This window comes from Anser brachyrhynchus (assembly GCF_964034855.1).
Source record: "Anser brachyrhynchus genome assembly, chromosome: 10".
In the NCBI taxonomy this organism is placed as follows: domain Eukaryota; kingdom Metazoa; phylum Chordata; class Aves; order Anseriformes; family Anatidae; genus Anser; species Anser brachyrhynchus.
Window position 1 is genome coordinate 18,700,673 of NC_137705.1, and position 24,948 is coordinate 18,725,620.

General features: G+C 43.4%; 1 protein-coding gene across 5 annotated transcripts in view; it reads left to right on the forward strand.

Annotated features, from left to right (window-relative positions):
* Window positions 1-1,197: 1,197 nt before the first annotated feature.
* SLC6A1 (solute carrier family 6 member 1) overlaps window positions 1,198-24,948 on the forward strand; it is a 60,712-nt gene continuing 36,961 nt past the window's right edge. The window contains exon 1 of one of the 5 annotated variants that reach the window (XM_080606748.1): window positions 1,198-1,359. The gene's annotated coding sequence lies outside the window, so the exon portion shown is untranslated. Of the gene's footprint in view, window positions 1,360-2,198; window positions 3,079-24,948 lie in introns of those variants that run through there. The other 4 variants (XM_080606752.1, XM_080606750.1, XM_080606751.1 and 1 more) reach the window with 4 other exon arrangements.

The following is a 24,948-nucleotide window of genomic DNA, read 5'->3' on the forward strand; positions in this document are numbered from 1 at the left end:
AAGAAAACAGGAAAAAAAATGGTGTGGGTTCATAACCCACATAAATAGTAAATGATAACAAAAACAAACAAACAACAACAACAAAAAAAACCACCTCCAGGGCCTGCTTGGGAGGAAAAGAGGGCCAGGTCTTCCTGACTTGTCAAATGGACAACACTACAATGCACATTGCTGTTTCTGTTGCCAGTTTTGTGTACCAACAGTTACATGTAGCCAACAGATGTTAGCAGGTACTTACAGGAGCTGTGTTTTAGTGCAGGAACTGTACAGGACAAGATATGGGATTGACTCCTTTAAAACAAAGATGAGTACTTTAATCCTGCAGCCAGAGAAACCAGTTTGTCTTGAAAAACTCTCTAGAGAATGTTCTTTTGGTTCAGTCCTCTGACCATTTGTCACCACCACTCACTCATTTCAGGCAGCTACCTGGGAAAGCCCAATGTCTTTTCTTCTAGCTGTTAACACTAACGGCTGTCTGTGGCTGTCCTTGGTGGGACACAGGAGAGCATCTGCTCTGCAAGCTGTGGGACAAGGCAGCGTGGATCCAGCGTGTCCCCACCGCGGTGACCTCGCCGGCTTGTGTCCCCACCGGTGAAGATGCCCTCCGGGGTGAGCTGGCCGGGGATTTCTGACTGGAAATCCTACAGTGAGAAGGTGTCGTGCTGAAAGGGATGCTTTCAGCTTCACTGAAAGTTTTCTTTCTCCCCTTCCTCCCAGGAAGGGGGTGATCCTGACCATTTCGTTTCGTACACTTTGAGGTTTTGGGAGAAGTTTGGAAGCGTAGCTGTCTCAGCATTTCCAAAACACGGTTCTAAGCTCTCCTGTTTGAAACAACTTTCCGCGTAGAAACACCGAAAAACATGGTTGGAGAGCGGTCAGTGTGTCAAGCAGACCCCAGACTCGCGGTTCTTGACTTCTCTATTCAACTTTCGGTAACTCAGCCGGGGGGAATCCGGCAATCGCCGAGCCGCGAGGGAGCGGAGCCCCGCGGCGGCTCTGCCTGGGGCGCTCCTCCTGCCTCACCTGGGGCGGACGAGGGGGCAGGGGCGAGTCGGTGAGCGGGGCCGCCTCCACGCAGGGGTTTAGGGGGCTCAGGGGGGCGGCTGAGGGGGGCCGTTGGCAGCCGTTGCCCCCCCAGCGCTCCCTCTCCTCAGGGGCGGAGTGAGGGCGGGCAGGGGCGGCGCGGACCCGGCCCCGCTGCTGCGCGGCCGCTGCTACGCGGGGAGGGAGCGGCGGGCGCCGAGCTTCAAATGAACATTACCGGCGCTCGGCGAGGGCAGCGCCGGCGGCTCGGCCCTGTTGGCGGCGTTAGCGGCAGCACCTCATCCTCACCCTCACCTTCCTCCGCCACGGCGGCAGGTAGGCTGTGCGCGTCTAGCGTGCCAACTTCCAGCCTTGCAGCCTTCCCCGCCGCGGCGGCTCCCTGAGGCGAGGCGAGGCGAGGCGGGGCGGGGGGCGCGGGGCGGGGGCCGTGAGGTGAATCCCGCCGGGAGCAGGGCGGTGGCGGGCGGCCGCCTGTTGCCGCCGTGCCGGTGGCGGTCGGGGCGCTTCGTTTCTCGCCGCTGCCCGAGGGCTTTGAGCCCTCGGAGCTTTGCCATCTGCGGGTGCGCCCCTGCCCGCGGACGGGAGGAGAAAGGCGGGGCTGGGGGCTGCGGGGCGCTCCCCGCGGCTCCGCGCCCTCGTTCCGGCGGAGGGCTTCACCTCGTCCCAATAAAAGTTATTTCCAGGGCGGGGAGTGTTTTGTTTTCTTTCGTTTAGCCTTAAATGTGCCGGAGTGCTCTTAGCCCCGAACGGAGCCTGGGTTTGCAAGCGCCAAGCGCCGGTCCGCGTTTCCAGCTTGTTGAGAACGTATTTGAAGGTTGAGTTACAATTTCAGCTCACGTATTACATTTGCACAGTTCCTTTGGAACTTGCCTAAACGGCCTTTTCAACAGAGTAGAGTGAACTTGAAAGAAAACGGGGTCAGGCGTAGATCCCGGGCATCAAACCCTTCTCAGGTCCCAGAAATAGGCTGGGGAGCAGCACGGTTCCTGCTCTCCGCACACACTGCTCGTTTCGTATCTCGTTGGCATTTCTGACAGCCCCTGCAGCCCATCAACCAAACGGTTTTAGCTTAGTTTTCTGCAACAAACATGGTTTCTAAGCCTGTGTTCTTATGCAATTGTATTAGTCGTCCTTGACTCTAAGGGGCTTGAGGTTCTGGTGGAGGTTGTGGTAGGTCTTAAAATAGTAAACTCTGTTTAGCGCAAGCTTTTTCTCTTCACAGTTTTAGGGTTTAGATTTGTAGAAAAGACGATGACTGTGAGGGAGCATGCTGGGGAGAAATAATGAGCTTGGATATTGAAAAAGGTTAAGGGGTATGTTTTATTTTCAATGTTCTGTACTGGACACAATGGAGTTCTTAAGTTATTGTCTGTCTCGTGAAGTCTGCAAACAAGAACTGACAAATATTTTTCTCCCAGTAAGTGGGTCAGATGATAACATCTTCTATTGGACCTTGTACTTCTGTATTGGACAGCTTTGGTTGCTAAGTAGCTATGAATTTCTAATCCCAAAGTAAATGATGTCATAATGACATCACCACGTCCTTTCACTTGATTGATTCTCATAAGAGAACAGTAATGAGATTTGATATACATGTCCCATCTCTTTAATATTCTTCCTCTGCTTCAGGGGATTTCCTGACCTGCCTGGCAAATTCCAATGAATCGCAGTGAGCTCTAGTAAAAAGACATTGCTCTGGAGACCGGGTGGAACATTAAAGGGACAGTGGCTGATCCTGGTCGCCTCCAAACCCAAGGAACTTGGCAGCTAATATTTTCCGTGTGGAAATCTAGAAATGAAGGACAGCAATATAAAACCTGGAGTTTTTAAATTGACTTGCAGGTGCTAAGGGGACTTGAATTTCAAAGACGCTCAGACGCTGTAGAATTGGCTTTAATTGGGTATGTGGAGCTTCAGCACTTCTCAGGACCAAGTCACTTAATGTGTGTGAATCTGAATGCTTTAGATGGGGCAGGGGAACAGGGAAAACATAAGCTGACATCTTCAGTTGCTAAAATAAATTTAGTCATAAGGGTAAGTAGGTGAAATAAGTCAGAAATTGCCGTGTTAGTACTGTTAGGATTTTTTTTTTAAAGGTAACATTGTTTAACCATTGGTAAGCTTGGGGCATTTTAATATGAACATTGCCATCATAAGAAACTCCTTGTAGCAGAGTTCTAAATCTCTGGAGTATGTGGAATGTGTAACAACCTGATGCTCTGTGTTTCTTCAGAGGCTAAAGGTATAAAGGATGTCATTTGGTGATGATCAGGTGTTTTTACAGCTTATCTTTATCATGTGTTTGTTCATATGAGCTGGGGTCTGCGTAATTACTAGGCATTTGTGTTCATGATAAATAGCTGTGTTGTGATAATTGACTTATTCATACCCAAAGAGTCTGAAATATTCTAGGTAGGGCTGTGCAGGTTTTGTGTGTGTGTAAATCTCCCTATTTCACATGAATGTGGAAATGGGGAAAAACAAAGCAATTCTAATGTCTGCCTTGTTCAATACGTAGTTTTGTTTGATAAAGTTAAATGCTGAGTCTGCCTCTGGCATTCAGGGGCTGCATCCTCTGATCGCGTTTGATTCCTGAATATTGTGGGTCACTACAAATGCATTGCGAAAGTAAGCACCAATTTCTTTGCAAGCAAATCGGTGGTTAATGTGTTTGCTAAAGGTACTGGCTGCTGATGTGATGCTTCTATTATTGCTAAAATACTGCAGCGCTGATGGCACTATTAAGTATAGCACAGTAGTAATTGAACATGAGGATTGTGAACAAGTGAAGTAGGAAGGTGGTGGGGGAAGAGGTTTTTGACTATATTTGAATCTATTCATTGTGTAAGGGCAATCCAAGCTACAGATGCCAAAAGGAAATTTCTAAATAATCTGTAAGAATTCTGCAGTCATCGTCCTATCTGCAGTGACAAATTTCCACAAGCTTTAGATGCTTTCTGAGATGACTCAAGTATGAACAAGTGATTTGGAAAAAAAATTATCTCTGAGGAGAATCCTTGGTGACAATTTCTTTTCATGTTATCTTAGGATTTTCTACTTACCATGACTACTTCTAACTCAGGCTCGCATTAAATGTTGGAAGTGAAAAATGAATTTGGACTTGGGGACATATCTGTGCCTTTCAACTGCATGTTAGATGGTCATCTGTGACATTTGCATGGTTGTGCTTTTAATACGGTGACACATTTGGTTACATAAAATGCAGAAATCGGTGCACCTCAAAGCCTTTCTGAACGCTTGTAATGCAAGGTTGATGCTGCAGTCCTGACCTCTTTGAACAGGCAATGACAGTGCAGACGTGGCCAAACAGAGAGACGGTGAGCACTTCCACTGCCATGACAGATCTCGCCTTAAAAGACAAGGTCAGTTGTTGCAGTGGTTCAGTAAAGCAACGGACAAGGCAACAAAGTCTTTTGTTGTGCGAATAGCAATAAGAAATGCAGAATTCAGACTTCTGCTATCAACCCTAAGATTAAGCTGTGTTCAAATCACAGGTGAATTATCTGGTATCTGGCTTGAGAAAACAACAGTTGATTTGATATTAGTGAAATTCTAGTGCCTGAGATGCGTTGTTTCCCTGCTTCCAGAGGTATGTCCTTTTGGCTGTCGGTGTAAGGATAGCTCATGTCTCAGCTTTGTCTTTTGTTGTAAGCTTTGTGTCAGAATGCACTGAAGTACCAAGTGGATTATTGACCTTTTTTACTTATATTTTAAAGAGGAAAATAATACGCACATATCTGAGACTTCCACAGGCCACTTGTGAGTGTTTTATAAAAGAAATGCCAGCAGTTACGTATTTGAAATGTGTTTTGCTCAGTCAAATTGAAAGAGATCCTGAAAAGCAAATCCATCCACACCTGGATCTCCTTTACCATTGAAAAATCTCTGCTAGCTGCATGGAGTGCTGTTTTAACGATGCAGGCAGGATTTGGTCCCTGACATAAGAGAAAACAAACATTTTTTAAAAGTGTCTTTGTACCGGTACTCTCCTTTCAGTTATGAGTGAATTTGAAGAAAGAAAATCCCATAGTGTAGCATGAAGAACAAACTGTTTCCAAGAAGAAGCCCTTTGGCTTTCCCCCAAATGTATTTTGCAGTAGTCTTAACTGTTCAAAAGCTGGCCGACAGTCCAGGTAGAGAATGCAGAAGATAATGTCCACGTCCTCTGCAGACTGAGTGCTAAAGGCTGCCCTCAGATGCACTGGTGGAGCTGGAGCAACGTTGGTGTGAGTGGTCATGCTCTGGCTTTACCCCAGAAAGAGACCCATCCCATTCATATTTAAATTCTGGTATTTCTGTGGTACTACTCTAATCAGACTTAAATGTGCAGAAAATACCACTTCCTCGAAAATAATTCTGCTTTGTACTGGGTTAATTACAGCTTTTCACTACAAAAGATGCTACAGGGAACCCACGAGGCATAGCAGGTGCGAGTCCTTTGACTTCAGCTGTAATTGCTGCACTGCTTTGAGTAATCACTTTCGTGTCTCAGAAGTCCTGTGTTTATCTTACTCTGTAGGAATTCTGATGTGCCACTGTTGTCTGCAGAAATCTAAAAGAAATAAAATCAAATCCAGATGTCAGCCTTACACGCTGTAGCTAAACCTCCATATTAGATATGACAAGGTTTAAGTTAGGCATGCTGAGGCATCAATTGTTCCAAAAATCACTTCACATCATGAAATCACTTCTGAAAATTCATTGTCTAGAAATAGAAGTATTACTTAAGGATGATCAGGAGAGGTGTGTTTTTCTTTTTCTTTTTTTTTTTTTTAAGCTAGAAAAATCTTGATTTATATATTTATTCTCATTTCTGTATTTTAAGAGATGTTGTTAGCAAACTTAATGCTGATTTTAGTCTGAAGTGCCATCTTAGAATTGTCTTTGCATAAATTAAATCTTTTCTGTACAAAGTAACTTAAAGTATGCTTAATTATTTTAATGTTCAATTAGCGATGTTATAATTATCCCTGCCCAAGGCAAGGGCATTGGAACTAGATGATATTTAAGTCCCCTCCAACACAAACCATTCTATGGTTCTGTAATGAAAAGCAGACAGTGAAAAATCAGCCCTTCTGATACCAAGTGTTTTCATATGCCTTCCAAGCAATGCCTACACAAGTTGAAGAACTTTGCAAAACTGTGTAAGGAGACCAAAATCTAGGGAAGGAGATTGGAAGGAAAAATCATGGTAGCTGTGAATAAATACACAACATTTTCATTTAAAAATATACATTTTCAGTTACTGATCAGTGTATTTCTTTCAACAGGAACTAAAATTTCTTAATATCAGACAGATAATTCCCTTGAATTCTGCTTGTGCAAGAAATTACTCTCCCCTAAGTAAAATAGATACAACTAAGCTCAAGATACAAGCTATTTTCTCAGGGAAGTTTGCTCAGCATATTCATCACTTTTGAGTAGTTGTTGGAGGGGAGGGAGAAAGTTTGTGCTGTCACTTTTCTCCTTATATTGCCTTTCTCCTTCAATTTGCCCTTGAAGGTGAAGGGCACACACCAGCACCTCTTCATCAGCCTGAGCCCTGGAACTGGTTAATTTGGGGTTCAGTGGTGGAGCTTAGGGGAAGGGGCTTGCTTCTTGTGGTGGTTTGGGGTTTTTTGTTTGTTTGAGTCTGACAACTGGTACACTGATTAAAGAAAATATTTTTCTCTGTCTAGGTGATATTGCTATTTAACACATCTTAATTTCAGGCTCTGCCAACTGTTTTCCCACTGCACGACTATTTTCTCAGTGAAGCTGAGATGAAATGAGGCAGCTGTTTTAAAACAAGTGTCACACGAATAAAACATGGCCTCCAGTTGTGGTTACAACAAGTGGGCACTGTTCAGTATTCTTCTCTCTACCTCTTTTGTTTTTAAAGGCTAATGAAAGCCTAAGGAGATGTTCACAAAACCACACGAGCACAAGTCCTCATTATTGCACTGATGATGAGCCATGATGCTGGAGGTTTTGCGTGCTGCATCTTTGCCTTCTGTAAATGTTACACATAGCAGGAAGGGAGAGATAAAGTGACACAGATGCTTTAATTATGATTTGATTACAGAACAGCCAGAGGAGTCTATTCTGAGGAATGTGCAATTAGATAAAATTCTTAGGACTAGTTAACCTCTGAAAATAAAACTATCTGGGATAATCTGAAGTGTGCTTTTACATTCAGAAAGATTATCGTTCCGCAAGAATCTTGCCTTTAGTGTGATAGATCATCTCTAGCTTACCAGATGTGTCTCAAGGTAATACAATGTCATCTTCTTCCTCAGTTGCACCTGGTTTGCTTCACCCAGCAGTCCCAGCTTAGTGTCCACTGCTGGTCATGTGTGCGAGGGTGGCACAGAGCCTGCATTTGAACTGGGAGCAGGCAGCCATCCTTGGGCCGAAGCACAAGACAAGAGGAGCATTTTAAGCATTCTTGGAGCACCTCTTCTTTTCCTTTTAAGGACTAAAAGCTTCTCAATCTCACGAGCAAGAGAACTGGAGTTGTGTAAACTTGTTATGCGTGTTCCGAAGGGAAGACGTAGCAGGAAAACTCCCCGCCTTTTGCTCTTGCAAACTACGTAATAACAGAAAACCACAGGGTTAAAATATTAAGCTTCTTTGTGGGTTTAAATGATACAAGTTCCATTGATTTCACTAGCTGTCAAACACAAGTAAACAATTCAAAATCTGTCCAGAGCTAAATAGCAGCATGCCTTCAGCCTAAAACTTAAAGACAGTTAAACCTTAAGTTACATCCTTGGATAGTAATCATGTTGTCTTCACTTTTCAGAAAGGAGCTTGCCCATATCAGGCATGCAGTTGATTAAACGGTGGCTTGCACCTGTCAGCTGGGGAACAAGGAGGTGAGAGCACGAGCTGTGGTGCAGGTCAGGAGGGATTCAGGTGGCAAACAGTGGAAGTTTTTCTTCTATTTTCTGTAGAATGTATACCACTTCTGCTTTAAAATCCTTCTTCAAGAGTAACATCAGTTGCTCTCCCTGAACTACTTCTCTCCAGCCCAAAAGAGCAGGTCCGGCCGGGGCCCTCCAGACTCCAGCTGGAGATGTGGCGTTTGGTTGGAGTCTCCAGCATGCACGAGACCTGCTCTTCCCTCTGTTCACGGAGGCCATGTGAGACTGGGCTTTGCTGATCTTGACGCTTGGATGCTTTCTGAATGCTCTTACAACCCTCCACCCAGTATTGGCTGGCTTCATTCATCTCGCTGACATGTCTGTTCCAAAGCCTGACCTTGCGTGCCTTCAACAGCAAGGGGGACACCTGCTACTGACCAGGGCCAAGGCAGCTGGAAAAGACTGTGTCCAAGGTGCTTAAAGCTTACTGCCCTTTCTGAAAAGGTGCTGAGCACAATTAAGCTTAAGTGTAGCTAAAGCTGGACTGTGTTCAATAGCCTGTCAGCCTCCTTTGTCAGTCATAAGGGCACTTCCTAGTGTAGTGTCTTTAACACTTCTTTTTAAGAGCCCTGAAACCCTGCAACTTTGAAGCCTCTCTGTTTGTACTGACCCGTGTGTATTTCAGGGTGACAAAACCACTAGCTAGCAACTTAGGGATAATTTGTCAGGGGTCACTTTAACAAATCGGGTTATTTGTTTTCTGCCTGACATTCTCTGGTTGGTGACTAAGAGAAACTTTGCATTGAGCTGTGCAGAGCATAACGATGCTGCTGTAATGCTTTGTAGAAATGCTTAAGCACTAAATACCTCCCACCTTCCCCACCCCCAAAAAAGAGTGGGGTTACTGGTAGAGAAAGCTTCTCTGAAGTATCTAGGGACAATTTTATATGAAGTAAATAGAGACTGTATTATAAAGACTATAAATTTTGATAACAGCCCTTTAGAACTTCAATAATGGACATAAAAATTAGAAATGAAATTATTTTCTTGAACTCTGCAGATAGTGACAAACGCGATCCTTTTCAACAATAAAGATAGATCTTGCTATCCATCTATTGCAACGTTACTCTGATAGAAGATTACCCGTTACAAAACCATCCCTCAGCAGCAAACTTCACGAGCTGACTGTTATTTTGTCAGGAATTAAAAGGCTAGAGCAAATTGGCACTACGTTCATCTCCCCTAATGAAGACAGTTATATAAGCGTTGCTTCCCCTTAGCTGATTGAATTGTATCTCCCATGCCGCTTCTTGCTTTCCATGTTGCTTATAGATTAGCAAAGCAGAGTTAGCTGTATTTTCTGCTTTTCTTGTATCTATTCTTGAGGCTTATTAGCACAAAGTAGCTCTGAGCCGTGGCTTGGACACCAGAGATTCTGAAAGGCTCCAATAGCCATAATAACGGAGCTGGATGAAGGATGCTGGTTGCCATGGGAACGGTGCATGTGCCACACAAGATAATGTAACTGCTGTAGTGCAGAGAGCCGTGCTGCATATTGATTGCAAGATTTCTTCAATTCCTTATAAATTTGGGGCTTTGCGCTCTCTGTTCCACCCAGCAAGTGAGAGGAGCTTAGCAGCTGGACTAAATCCAGAGGGGTTTTTGCTGATTTGAAAAAAGTTGGCTTTTTTTATGTGAGGGGAGAGGAGGGGGTCCCAAATGCTTGAGATGGTTGCTCAGTTTACAGCCTGTCCTTGTGGAGCTGACAGCGACCTAAGTGTTATGTTAAACGGGATTACTGGAGCAGTGGAGCTGAGGCGCTGCGGGTGGGTGCCAGGAGTTAGAGGTGACAACAGAAGGCCCTGTGACCCTGCGTGCCCCTTGTGCGGGGTGTCACCCATGTCCCTGCCCGAGACTGGGCTTCCAGTCCGCAGATTGGTATGTGGTGTGTGTGGAAAATAAGGACGACACCAAGCCATTCTGCTCACCAGCTCCGATAGATCCAGCTTTGGCCTAGGCTTCGTGGGGATGACAGCAGTGCCAATATCAGCAGCCTGAAGGCTGCATCCCCAAAGAAGCAGCTCTGGAGGCCACTCTGTCCTATGATCTGATGGCACTGGAGCTGAACTTTTCCCTATACGATGTTTCACAGAGTGGCTTGTCCCCAGGACACCTGTGCAGTGTGGTATGTCTCGATTGCTCTTGTTGGTAAGCAGCTGAAAAATTCCCCTGTTTTGGCTTGTTGAGGAGGAGTCTCACTAGTGGTGTAGCTGTGCAAAACTTTTGGGTGATGAAGAAATGTCAATCACTGATAGTCAGGAGGATGAAGGCAGTATTGGTCATTGGGGGAAGATAAACCAGGTGTTTTAATTTGGAGGAATTCTGCGTGAGCAGGACCACCCTTGGTTATGGTTTTGGGTGAAGTAGGGTCGTCATCTTCTACAAATATCTGAAAATCACGCTTTTTGAGGTAGCACTGTCTCCCAGGTTGGCATAATTCTGGCGGGCTGCTAGAATTGTCTGCAGTGGTCAATATAAACGAATGAATCAGGACTGGATTTGATATCATTCTCCAGCCTAGGTTTTCTGGCTTCTGGAATAACAACACAAAACCTGTAATAATTAACCAAATAGGTCAGACCCTCGCTGGCATAAACGAGCGAAGGTCTGTTAGTGGTCTCATTTGTGAAGTGCAGCATCACTGCAGATAAACTCTTGCATGTGATCTCAATGAATGCTCATATTCTGCTTTGGGATCCTTCTTCCTTTGCTCGTGTGAGATCTGTGCTGCATTCATTCCTCAGCTGTGTAATTACTGATCCGATGGGGTCTTTTGAGATGATGTACGCTGCTTCATGCCTGCTTCACGCTATTTGAATCTCCAGCTGTTGTCTGTATCTAACTTGAATGCATCAGAACTTCAGGAACTGAGTTGGTGAGGTTTTCTGGGTCTGTGCTAAAGGTATTTATCCTGAAGGAGAGGCAGGTAACTCACAGTACGTGTGAGATATTATTTGTCAGAAACGTGGACACATTTAGAAACGCTAGGCTGCTGTGCCTTGGGGCACTGATTGCAGGGTAGTGTGAGTTTGATCAGTACAGGTCAACTCAAATGCAGTGCTTCAAACATCCTTTCAGGGTTTTTTTTTTTCTTCACTACTCACCATTCCTGTTTTTGGGTCCAGCCACCACGTCCCTGCTGTGCCAATTCACAGACCTGTTTGTACAGGATCGGCTCCTCCAGAATTCCTCACAGCCAGTTTGTCATCTCTCCTATAATGCTTTAATGTTTTCTGGGATTATGTAATAGTTCAGGGGTGAAGTCTTAGTCTTTCTGGAAACAAAATATATGTTGAATTTAGCAAATGACCTAACAAGTGAACCTGGACATTAGGCATTGCCTTAGATGCCAGTAAGCCTCCTGCCTGAGTGAAACCTGCCTCTGGCAGCATCAGTCACCCCCCAGTTTGGGAAGCACTACAGCCACGCACAACACCTGGGGCTTCTCCTGCCCCACAAGCCCTTCGCAGGCAGCTCTTGCAGAAATGCAGCTTCAGATCTGTCGTGTGAACAGGAATTAGCCACTCGTATATATGTACATATGCACACACGCTGTACATGCATATACTCTACAATGCTGATCTTTTCCTCCTGTTAGTTACTTTCCTGCTATCATTTGGTGATGTTTAAGATGATTGTGTGGATTAAACTGTGCTTCACTTAAGGCAGATGTGAACAGACTGAAATTGAGTGTCACTTGTAACTTCTGTTTTGACCTCCGCTGTGCGCCCAGCTGGAAACGGAGTGTCACAGTAATGAGGTGGTGATATGGCTCTGGGTGAACGTGTAGCAGTGGCACATTATTGTTTGTCACTTGTTCGCCCTTGGATGAAACATAATGCATCTTTTTCTTAAAGAAATACTCAGATTTTAACTATGGGCATATATGTGTCTAGAAATGCACACAGCAGCCTGTCTGTAAGTGCCTGTGAAGAACACAGGTGAATATACTTGCTCTTCTTTGCAGTGTTTTATGGTGCTGATGGCTGTACGTCTATGGTATTGGTCCCAGGAATTCTCAATGTCAAAACAGTGCTGCTTTTGATAAAGGCAGGGACTGAGTTTATAGTATGATGCTTTCCTTTTTTTCTGAGTAAAGGAGTACTTGAGAGGCTAGATTACAAACACACATGAAAGAAAGAGAATCTCCTGCTGTCGCCTTGATTGCTGAATGTATTAAGTTTCCCGTTGCTGTAACATCAATGTGTTGTTAGGTGACTTGGTGGAAGTGTGCTGGTTCTGTGTAGCACTTTGTGTACAACATCTGTAACTCTACCTTGTTTCCTAAAGCTGTAGAAATTGAGTGATGCTAAAGGAATGACTGATGCCCTGTAGCTGGGCAGATTTTAGGGGTGCAGGTCTGCTAAGAAATGCATCTGCCCTCCCCTATCCCACCAAAAATTACCAAAAACTCTGGCATGTGAGATGGCTGGTGGATTGAATATGCTAATGTCCCAATAATAGGCCTGTGCAATTGAGAAGGGAATAAGTATGAATTTTCTGAAGAGAAGAGCAGGGAAGTGAGCCAAACCCTTGCCTTGGAAAGGTCAGGGACAATGGACCATCAGTAGTTTTCATTAGCTGTGAATCTGATCCATAGCATCTAGAAACAGAGGAAGGGTTTTTGCCATCTATACCCTTACAACCAAGCAGAGACTACTTTGGCTTTTATCGTCCAGAGCTCCGTCTCCAAGTGCTGATGCCAGCCATTAAGCCTTCAAGAGGAAGCGGTAATACTGACAGGGCATGGATATGCTTGGCAGAATTCATCTTCATGTCTGGCTGTAAAAGAAGATTGATAGTTCTGCTTTGCAGTGACACTCGGAGGACTGCTTAAGGAAGATCATTTTGCCACATTTGCATTCAGTTACTCCAAGTATATCCATTATGATTACTTTGATTTTATGCAAGAAGAGTTTCCAAGGAGGTGCTAGATCTACACAAACAGTTGCTAAGGGTCTCCAGGGGACCTGACAGATTTACAGACTGGTGACATACCGCTGGTATAGTCTCAGTGGGAATATGGTTTGATTATAAATAATAAAGAATTGGAGGTATTCAAGGACAATGTCGAAAAACAAATTAGGCCATGGAACACTTCAGCTTCTCTCCCCGCAAAAGGGAATTGAACTGGGACTGGTGGAATTTATTTATTATGGCTTTATACTTTTTTATAATTAAATGAGCTTCAGCATTATGTTCCTTTTCTGTATGTCTTCATGGTAAAGCAGATTGCTTAAAAATAAATGGGTAGTTTATGAAGGTAAACTCATGGGAGGAGTTAGGGATGTTAAATGGAAATTACCAAAGAATGGGTTTTCTTTTAATCGAGTGCGTATATCTTAGCCAAGTTTATAATGGACAATAATGGGCTTGGGGAAAGCTTAGGTGTACCTTAGGTTCTGCCTTAGGTGGAACTTCAGAAAGATAATTAAACTGTCATGTGTGGGGTGGTTTTCTGTTTGCTTTTTTATAAACCACTATTATTTGCAGATCACGTCTGTGCTAGCACTGGCAGTATTAGAAAGGCAACCCTATTCAGTTTTTCTTTTGTCCTTTCTATAAGGACTTGCTGCCTTGTCTTCTGAGTAACACAAAAGCTTTTTTATTACTGAGGAATACATGCTGTCTGAGCGAATCCTCTAAGATACTGGTTTCATTGCATGAAAGCATTATGTCTTCCTTTTGCAGCTATTTTGGAAGCTGCAGAAAATTGCAGCACAAATGCATCGCAAGGGCAGAGCTGCGGACGTGGTGATTTGCTTCAAGCGGTTAAAGAAAAGTTCTGAGAGGTGGTGAAGATGTGGCACCTAACTATGTGAATGCCCACGTACCTGCTAGTTAAAAGCCATGTATATTGTGGCTACAGATTTATTCTCTTCATTTATAGACATACCGATGCTCCCATTATATCAGGGGTGAGATGGGAGTTGGGTGAATAACCTTCCTTTACGCGTTATGTAGGTGTTGCCCTGAAGTGCATTGTATTCAGGCTCCTTCAAAAGCTATTGCAGCTTATTTTTGCTACAACATATTGTGGGGATTAATCACGTTTGTATATTGCAATCAAGATTAGCTGCTTGTTCGTTCCATGCAAACAGTCTACAAATTGCACTGGTGATGGGTAACACGGAAAAACATGCAGTAAAGCAAACAGAAGTGTGCAGGAGACTTACGAGCAGTTAGTTTTTCTCCTCATGGGGGATGAAGGTGTGCAGGTTAAGGACAGTTAGGCTGCTCACAAATAGCTTTCTATTCTCAAAGTGTTTGAACTTGCAGTTCACAAAGATGTATCAGTTGTGTGTCCCTTGGGGGTAAAAAGACGTGTAAATAAGTAACACTACAAAGGAATGGCCACAATAAGTGTACCGTTATTCTATAGCAGGCCTTGGTAGCTTTCTCCAGTTTTTTAAAGGATACCTGCCTGTCTTGCTGCACGTGGGAGGCTTTTGGTAACGCTGGAAGAAACGATGCCAACCAGTGCTGGAATGACCACTGCTTGGTGCTGCAAGAGCGGTTGCTCCTCTTTGGACCTGCTGGTTTGAAAGAATAGCCAAGAAACAGAACTGCAGGCATTCTTCACATTTTGTTCACTGTTTTATTCCACTTGGCCTCCTACTTTTTGACTTTACGGTAAAAAGACAGCCTGCTGTAAGTAATTTAGCCTTTCCCAGGAGGTGAGGGATTTGGTACTGCTTGTCTTGAAGAGGTTAGCTCTGAGTGAAGAGCTGGTAGCAGAAGAGCTTTGAATGGCAGCAGGTAACAACCCCAAATGGCAGCACATTGGGCTTGTCACTATTTCTTGCTTGCTTTTGGGTTCTGAGCAGCAACAGCAAAAAATTTTGGGTTCAGAAATGCTGTAGCTTTAAAAAAAAAAAAAAAGCCAAGTTGTTACTTGAGAGCTAACGTTGGGTCAAAATGTGTCGCACAAGTGATTGTTACACTTCGGCTGGCACATGCCAGATGCTATCTTGGGTGAGAGCAAAATGTATTGCTGTCGCAAGATAGCTTTTCATCAATGCTGTATTCGTGCACTTCAACAGAGAAGAGAATGGCTGGTATAAGATTTATGTGGGTGCCATACGTTCTGCTATACTCATGCTATCAGTTATTACACTGAGGTGGTTTCTGTGAAACACCACACAAGTCTTTCTGGAGGTTCATTACACTCACGTGCCTTTTCTACGGGGCTGGAGTGAATAATTAACATTTTTCTGCTTGGGACGGGAGCAGGAAGGCAGTTGGTGGGTTTGTGGGAAGTACTGCTTTTCCTGACGTGTTTGATTTAACAAGCTGTTAGGTGTCCGGCAGTGTTTCTTCATGACATTTCTGCCTTCGGGATGGAGGGTTTACTCATGGCTGGTAGAAACAAGTGCTGCTCTTCCAGCAGGAAGCTCCAGCTGGGAGGCTGGAAGTGTCAATGAGAAAGCCCAGGGACTTCTGCAGAAAGCTCTATCTCCACTGACCTCGATACACTTAGAGCAGTGGACGGTGCAGTTCTGTGCCTTTAGACGTGGTTACAGGGAGCATAAAATGTCAGCTGGAAGACAGCTGTGCTGCCATGCTGCTCTGGGTTCGTATTTTCACCAGGAACATTGAATCGATCAGTGTTCTGTTCTGTCTGGACGAAGATGGCTATCATGAAAGGATGCTGCTTCCATTTTTTTGTTGGGGGGGGTGGTGAGGGGGGGTGTTAATTCATTCCCTGCTATCTAGTGTCAGTGTTGCTGCCACAAATTATTTCCCCTTCTGGAATAGCAAACCAAAAGAATCTGCATTCGCTTTAGAGCAAGGCTCTATATTTCATTTGAATGATGATGACAGCTTCCATAAAAGCAGAGGTGAAACTCTCACTCTGGTTGAACGTGCAGAGGAATCTGAAATTCCTAATGCTCCATTGAATGATTTGTGTTTGAGGATGTCTAAACTGTCTTGCAAACAAATGTCTTCAACATCGCGGTTTATTTCTAGGGAGCTTTATTTAGCAGGAGCATGAGTTATCACTGCCATGTAACAGTCGGGATTCACAGTTTTTGTGAAAGATCTACTACTAGAGGAATAAAGACTTCCTTTGTTTACGGGGGGGGAGCACCCTTCAGGCTGTTGTTTATAGCTGCTGACATATGATAGAACAGGAACATGCCTTTGCTTTTGGAATCTGAGATTGGCATCTTTACAGGGAGGGGGAATCTTCAAGGGTAGCTTACAGCTGACACTTTGTCATCTTGCAGTGATAAGCCCTAAAAAGAGCTGTTGTATGCACTGGAGTGTGTTATGCATAATAGAAACTGAGCGCTGCAAGGGTCAGAAATGGTAGTTTGCATTCAGCAGCTGAGTGAGGTGAGGTATGGAGTGCTGTCTTGTGTGCAACATTCTCAGTAAAGGGGAATTTCTCTGCTAATAAAAGGCTTCAAGATTTGGTCCAATGGATCTTAAAAATTGTAGCGCTATTTGTGGATGTGATTGGCAGAAGTTATCCCTTTCCCACTCTCATCTACATCTTTCCTTTCCTGGTCTGTGCCAGCCATTAGACCAAAACATAATTAAATCTAGTCTTTCAGAACCAAAGGAGACATAAATCATTCCGGGTACTTTATTCTTCTTCGAAATGTAAGAAAGATAGACACCTTAATCCCACTGGAACGTGCACGTTTCTATTTTTGGCTCCTTTGAAAAATTCAGTCCCATTGTTTACCATAATCCAGGGGTGATCTTTTATAAACACTCTTAATAACATATACATCTTTGATATTCCCTTTACAAAAATAATTAATGGATGGGAGAGGTCATATATTGTTTAAAAAAGAATGCTGCCATAGTTTTTTTTTTTTTTTCCCTAATACATTAATTGTAAGAAATAAATGTTTTACTGTTTTCTCTTTAATTGCACTGGTCGATACCTGCAATTGCTTCCTAAGCATGAGAAAACAGCTTTCTTGAGTTTCTCCTTATGTTTTACTGAGGCAAACAAAGGCTTGCTGATGGCCATTGCCTACTACTTTCTTTTTTCTAAATGCACACACAGGACTGTAAAAAAAATGTATGAAGTAGCATTGGTCTTTCTAAATTGTGGCAAGCAAGTACAGATTTTTGCCTCCTTAAGCATCGTGCCACCCTTGCCCAGAACACAGTCCTCCCTCGGGGTGGTTACCCAAGTTCGGTATGGATGCTGGTGCCTCTCTTTTAAGAGGTAGTTGTGTAGGAGGCCATAAGGCTTAAGGATAGGAATGAAAGGAACCTAGAACTGGGGACGTGTTCTTGTAACCTCTGTGCTACTGGGCAAGGGCACCTGAGGGGTTAGCAAGAGAAGCTGCAGTCCTTGAGCCTCACACTCTTTCCCTTGTCCCCCAGGATCTCCGAGCAGCATGCCACCTCCAGAGATGTGGCGGGGAACGTGGGATCTCTTGGTACACAATCAAATAAAACTTAGATTGGGAAGGACCCCTGGAAGCAATCTGGTCTGTGCGAGTGCACTGAGAGTGCTGGTTTTATTTGTCTACCCTTGAAAGGCTTATAAAAAAGAAATCGAACACACTGGGAGATTCTGTGCATGTCACATAGGTTGTTCACTTTCTCTGCTTTGTCCAATTTGGTCATTGAAAGCCAATTTTCAAAGCAAAGCATTGAATGTAGCTGTAGAGAGATGACCATTTCTCTCCTTACCGTAACAACCTCACGGCACTTTGTTTAAGCTTCCTAGAACTTGCTCGACACAGCCAAGTGCTCTGTGCCTTGCAAGTAACGCGGGCTCCCAGTGGGTGCTGAGGATATTCACCACGTAACACAGCCAAGCCCTCAGCTTGCACAGTTTCTACAGTTTGAAAGTGTATTTGGAGCAAGTCCATTACGACTGATTTGGGTTAACTTAGAGCTAGATCAGAGAAGGAGAGAACACTCCACTATAGCTGTGCTGTGTAGGTAAGCCAGGCTTCTTCATAAATGTTAGTTCTTGTCCTGCCACTTTCTGTTTGAATTCTGTACCCATTTGGGACCATTTGAGGGTAATAACTGCTATACATTACTCTTAGGGATCTCTGCTCCCTAGCTAACACCCGGGAGATGCTGCTTCAGAGGAGTCTAGACATGTGGCTTGGCTTCAGTGTTCTGTGGCACAGATTTCTTTTCTTGTGGAGGGAAGATGAAAGGAATTGGCTATTGTCTAATAGGCAGAAACAGATCTTTCTTTTTTCTCTTTTTGTCTTTAGGTAAGTGATGTCTTTTAGAAAGGAAGTGGTTAGTAGAACGAAGAAACATGTAGGAATGTAAATCACAGCTTTATTATTTAAAACCAGGTTTTATTGTATTAGATTCTGGGGAAAAATAAAGGAAATTAGCGCGTGTGTGTTGGTATGAACAGGTGCAGCAATTGCTTTTGAAATGAGTCCAAGCAAGTAACATTAAGTCCTCATTTTACACTTCAGTGAATGCTGTGCAAAGAGCAGAACTTCCCAGCAGCATAAGCAGACATAATTCCATTGATAGCTTTGGCACGGAGCCTATTCACTTAAATCAGTGAAGTGGTATCTGCTCATGCCTCAGTAAATAAAACCTATTATATTATATAGGTCAGTATTTGTTTTGGGACAGCTCTCGTTCTCTTGAATGTTTGCCCTTCCGAGGTTAACTCTGCGTTCCCCAAAGGATCCTGTATTTCTTCAGCCTCCTGTCCCTGAGATTGAGAGGATTGTGGGACCAATATCGTTTTCCTTCAGCTGCGACTTTTGAGGCCTGTATAGTAGGAAAACTGCTATACTGCAAACATTTCAGAGTTTCAGTCAAGCTCTTGGTGGGAGAGGTTGGGCTCCTGGGGAGGGTGGATGGATGCACTTGCTGGAATGAAGCCCGAGGGACAACTTCAGCCCCTTCAGAAGTACTGAGACTCTGTAGGAGCACAGTGCAACATGTTCCCAGCTTGAAATCCAGCATCAGAGTGGTTGTGGATCCTTTCTAAAGCTAACTGGTACTGTGGTGAAGTGGCAGGTTTGCTTCTGTGTCAGTAGATGAATTAAGAGTCAGTGGAAAATTGTCTGTGTAGTCACCACCTATTAATTAGTGAACAGAAAAGTAATTTGAAAAATCATGAATTTAAAATACCGAGTTCTACAAACTCATCCCCCGTGGGGTATGGGGGGTGGTTTGGTCACAAAGTTTTGTAACAGCCTCTTGTGAATGGAGATTGGGGCTCTCTGTGGTAAGTAAGGAGATATTCTGCCTGCTGTGGGCTTCTTCCTCCCAGGGACAGTGGAGAGAGTGGAAGGGATTTCTCTGGTGTGTTCCCTATTTTTGCAGCTATCATCTAGGAGCTCTGCAATGAGTGCTGTGGTGTTGGCCAGAGGTCTCGCATTAGGCTTAGCATTTGCCTCTATGAGTACACGCTTTTTTTTCCCTGGAAATACTGGTACTGAATATTATCTTGGGGTTGGTTTGTTTGTGGTGTTTTGTTTGTTTTAATCATTGAAGTATGATCATCTCTTGAATATCTCTGTTAGGGTTTGCCTAGTCACAAAAAAGACCACTACTTGTTAGGGTTTTCTCCCTTAGTTGCTGTTAAGCCTTGAACCAGTCATCAAGATCTCAGCTTTCTTTGCATTTTTTGTTGTGTTTTTTTTTTTTTTTCCCCTCATAGAATTAAAGGGGCTAAAACTTTTCTTCCCCCCTCACTGCAAATGTTTCATGTGTAATGATGGACTCACTGTGGGTATTTCAAAATTACTTGTTCCACAATTTTTCCTCTTCTTCTACTATAAAGCACAACGATCATGTGGACTCAGTGAGTGCCCAGAAATAGGAAGCTATTTTTGACTGCCAGTCCTCGTTCCCCGCCTTTTAACTGTTCCCATCACAACACCAACAGACAATACAGAGCAGCCCCCAGTTGATATTATTTTCAGTTATTGTGCTTGTGTGGTACAGCTGTGGAAAAGAAAAACCGTGGGGGTGGTGAAGGACCATGCTTGCCTTTTTTTTTTTTTCCTGTGGGTCTTGCTCAAATTCATGGCTTGTTGTTTGCTGTGTTCAGATGGCTAACAACAAAAAGGAAATTCGGCTGAGGGCTGCTGACATCTATAAATGCTGGTAGGAGATGGAGCAGAGATGCCAATCCCATCCACGTCTTCTGAACTCCAGCCTACTGGCCAAAGCAACTTTGACAAGCTTGACTGATTCAGTTATGCTAAACTTCTTGGGTGTTACCTTAATTTCATTCACACACTTAAATCTCACTGGTTTAAAGCAAATATTATACATTTTATAATGTAACTTAAAAGTACTGTATATTGCCAGTGCCATCACAATAGAAGTGGTGCTTTGCTGCAGAAAGCTGTGTTCTCCTGGAGCTCGAGGAGGCAGCAGTTGCTTGCTTCGCTTTTGGAAGGTCACATTCCCAACTAGCTTGCCTAGGAAACTGTTTACAGAAAGTAAGAAAAATTAATTCAGGGTGGTTATTAAAAATCCAGCACTCTACTTTGCAGCAAATTTCCAAATGCCTGGCGATACATGACACTGACAAGTGCTCAGCCTGGGGGTTTGAGCGAGACCTGAGCTGTTCAGGACACCTATTCACTTCCAGATCTCAGGCGAGCTTGCAGAGTTGATGCTACAAAAGCCATGTTTGGGGCTTTTTTTGGAAATCGATAAGCAGAGCAAGGACATTCCGTTGGCATACAATGAAGACAGCACCTCATAATAATGCAGGCTTTCTTTTTCTTTTTAAGATGTGCTTTTCATAATGTTTTGTACTCAATTCCAAGTTTTTTGAAGTTAACGGACACTGAATCATAACCCAGGGATAGAAAGTTATTTATGTCACCGGGGGGCTTTTTGTAACACTATCCTTGTGTGTCAGTTCATTTGGTGCCATTGTGCTTTTCCTAGATGGGGCTGTTGTGTTACTAGCATTTTCAAACCAATATTTTTTTTTGTTTTACTTCTGTTCTAAAGTAGAAAATTATACCTTATGAAAACCCCGCAAAAGGAAACGATGCATAATTCATTATTCCAAAATAGATAAGACTTCTGATTCCGTTTAAATTTGTTTGACAGAAGACAGAACTTGACACTATTACCTCTGTGGCTGTGGGACTTTTTTTTAAAAACAAACAAACAAACTACTTTTCAGAAACTTTTAAATGGGAGATAACTAAACACTACCAAGCAGCTGATGCAGACTAAAGGAAATGAGCTTTAATGTACCCTAGGTATTCTCTCTGGGTTCCTGACCAGTACTTCAAAGAGGAAAATGTCCTCAGAGACTTATTCCTGTGATTTCTACTGAGTCCAGCTATTGTTGGGATGGGATTTTAGGAGCTTGATGAGAGCATAAAAAACCTGCCTAGCAAAGACATGAGAAGTAAAGCTTGTAAATACTTATTATTAAGCTTGCCCTTTGATTTAACAGCTTCCTGGAACCTGGGATATGACACCAGTCACATCTGGGGTAGAATTCATCAGCTGTTAGAAAACAACTACAGATGTACAAAATGCAATTACCAAAATTGAAATTTTGCCATGACTTTGGTTATATTTCTCAAACTGCATCTTTAACAGTCACAGATCATGGCACTCCCCTTCTGGATGGGACACAACTATAAGCATACTGAGAAGAATACAGTCACAGAAATAATTTGCCTGGCATATAAATCGGCTTTGCATGACGTAGTGCACTTGTGGTAGTATTACTCAAGAGGAGAGAGACAGCTGAGCTGCCAAGCAATTCGGATGAATTGTCTGAACAGGAACAGTGTTGGTTATGGGACGATATAGGTAATTAGTACTGTATGTTGTTCCAAGCTTCTTTCTTCAACTGAGCATCTGTGTATCGCAGTGCATATAACTGAAACTGCTTTGGATTCATCTGTACGTTAATTCACATGCCCAATGGTACCCCACTGATAGCTTTGAGTTCCTTGGGACTGTGAAGGGTTTCTTCCAAAAGTCTTGTTTATTCACCTTCTCAGATAAAACAGGTGGCGTTGCCTAAGGTAGAGAAATTGTGACACAAACCAATCCCACTTGTGAAGCTTTTGAGCACCATGAAACAAGAAATACTTTGAATCTTGGTTTTATTTTTATTTTTTTCAGTTCTAGAGGAATGTATCCACGACCTCTGTAATGAAAAGAGGCTAAAATGGGCTAAGAGGCAGAAATGAGAAGTGCTTGAAGAAATACATGACTGAGTATTGTACGAAAGGGATGGGCTGTTAGGCTGTGCTTCAAAGGACAAATCTCTTACTCTTTAATACACTTTCTGGAAGGTTCTTTTTACTAGAGGGTAAGGAATACTTGGATCTGAATACTCATTCAGATTTTCATGTGTTATTTTGACCTCTGACTTTCTGAAGGCCAATGCAAAAGGACTTGTCAAACCCCAGAGGACACGCTAGTAGTGAACGCTATCCAAATGGCCTTTCTGATGCTAAACACACTCATTCTTCTCTTGTATCCGGCCTGCCTTTGCTCTGGCTGGCTGGGTAACTTCGGGGGTGTTGCCATATGATGGTGTGTTTGTCCTCATCGCAGACTTATTTCACCTATATAAGGTTTCCATTTTGAATGAGTGAAGGAATAATGCTGCAGTGTTGCTCTCTGCTATCTGATATGCTTCCAAAAATGTCAGTGTGGTCCCCTAGCATAGTTAGGGTAGTAGCCTGGGACCTGTGAATAGATTCTCTCTTGACCCTGTGCCCTATCTTTAAAAGCGAAAACCAACTTGTCTCCAGGATTTGAGAACTTGCACTCTGTGCTCCTGTAGAGAAAGCATCTTGATACCTCTGGCATGTGTGTGCTTCTGATGCTGTTAACATCTTTCTTCCCTAGTCGTTGCACATGAACTCCTAAATAATTGTTGTTCTCTTTCCATAATCTGCTCTTGGTAGTGGTGTCTCATCACTGTTCCTTGTAGCCTCATCCCACTTGGCATGGCAACATAAAGAGAGCGTGTTCTTGGGCTTCACGAGGGGCTGAGGTGATCCCTGCAGCCTGAGGAAAGCATGGCCAGTGTGTGAGTGGTCTGGGCATAGGTAGTTGTATCTTCAGTGTTACCTGCTGCATTCAGACATTGCTCCTCTTCATCAGGGATCTTCCCAAATCCAGTGAGAAGCAGGGACAAGCTAGCAGCATTTTGAAAAGAACCCGGAGCTGAATAAGGATATGGAGGTGCTAGAAATTCAGAAGCTAAGGGATTTCCTATGCCACAAAACAATCTTTCTTACTACAGCATATAGTCAGCTCTGGCTGCTGCCTGCTCAAGCACACAGAGGATGACCATATGGATGTATACTCTGCCTCTTAGTATTGCTTCTGCTCACATTTTTCCATCAGTTCAGGATTCCCAAAGAACAGCGGGGGTGAAGAACTGCAAATCTAGCTGTCCCAAGGAGGATTCAGTCTTCTGTGATGTGTTTGAGCTCAGCCAAGTTTCAAAAGTGCTTGTTGTTTGAACTCTTATCAACTATGTACTTATTTCTTTGCCCCGTTCCCACACCCAGTACTGCCAGCTGTTGAACCACAGCTGCTTGTGGAAGTCAGCTCATGCTTAGTATTGGTGCTGCCTGCTTTGAGCTGCTTTGTGTCACTGCAACTCCCGTGGCTTCTCTTGGCCTCTGGGACCTCTTGGGCAAGGTCTGCAAATGGAAACCACGAACAAGAGTGTTTAGAGTGCACCTGGCAGTAGCTTTTCCAGCACAAATCATGAATGTTTGCCATGATAAGGTTTGAAGAAAGAGAGTGGAGGTGGGTTTGGGGAGGGTGTGGTGGGTTTTCTCTGTGTGTGTGTGTGAATGTGCTGGTTTTTTTTTTTATAATTCTTTTGGGGGGGTGATGGTGTTTTTGTTGTTGTTCCCCGCCTCCCCTTTGTTGCTGCCTCAAAGAACTGCACACCCTAGCTGGAAGATGTAATGGCTGTATGAATTGCTATTTAATCAGGGATGCTGATTAAGTCTTAGCTTTTAATGCTTCCATGGGAGAATTGTATGTGGCTTGCAGTGGCTGGAATTGCAATTGCAGGCAGTTAGGTTGCTCTCAGCTTGGTAGGATCTGAAAGTGCTGTTTTATGAGGATTCAGGATATTTGGAGCTTGGAGAGATTTTGCCTTCTTCAGTGTTTTCCTTGGTCTGAACATAATATTTGTTGTTGCTTTTAAAAGGAAATAATCTAAAGCAGTGAGGCAGTGAGGAAGAAAAAGGAATGCATTCATTTTAGACTTTAAGTAGTGTTTTGTATGTGTATAATTACAGTAGTACATCTGATTTTATGACATAGAGTTAATATAATTGTTGGTTAAACACAAGGCCCGTTCTTAGCAGAAGTCTTACTCAGCTTTTCAGCATTGCTTGTTTAGTTTTATAACGCAATAGGGGAACTAAGGTTGTTAGCCATGGCTATCTATCTCATCAGATACCAAGAGAGTTCCTGCTTACAGGCTCTGGCAAGTCTTTTCAATCAAATGGATCAAACTTGCTACAAAGGATGGTCTTAATGGGAGAGATTTTGCAGATACTGGCCTAAAGAACCACAAGAACTATTAGCTGAAGTGGGAGAAAATCTGTGGGGTATTTTTTCAGGCTTATGTACTACAGACAAAACCAAACCAGGAACTAAGTTCTGTAACAAATAGCATGCAGGTCTGCTTACAGATTAAGGATAGGATTGGATATCTTTTTTTTTCTTGTATCCCACAGACTTTATATCTTGCTAGTTGATATCAGGATATTCTGTGGTAATCATTGTAAGCCTTTTGTCCCATAGGAGTTGGTTCAGTAATAACATACCCTGCTATTGAATGATGTGTGATTTTTATGTGGCATAAGGGACAAAAAGGAGAAGAAAAATATTCTTCATAATATATACACATATGCCCTTGAAGACTGCTTGGAAAGGCAGACTACTACTAGGAAAATGTAATTCAGAGAAATTTTAGATACTTGAGGCAGGAGAAAGAACACACGATGGACTTAAAAGGCTTTAGATAAAAAGCATGGTA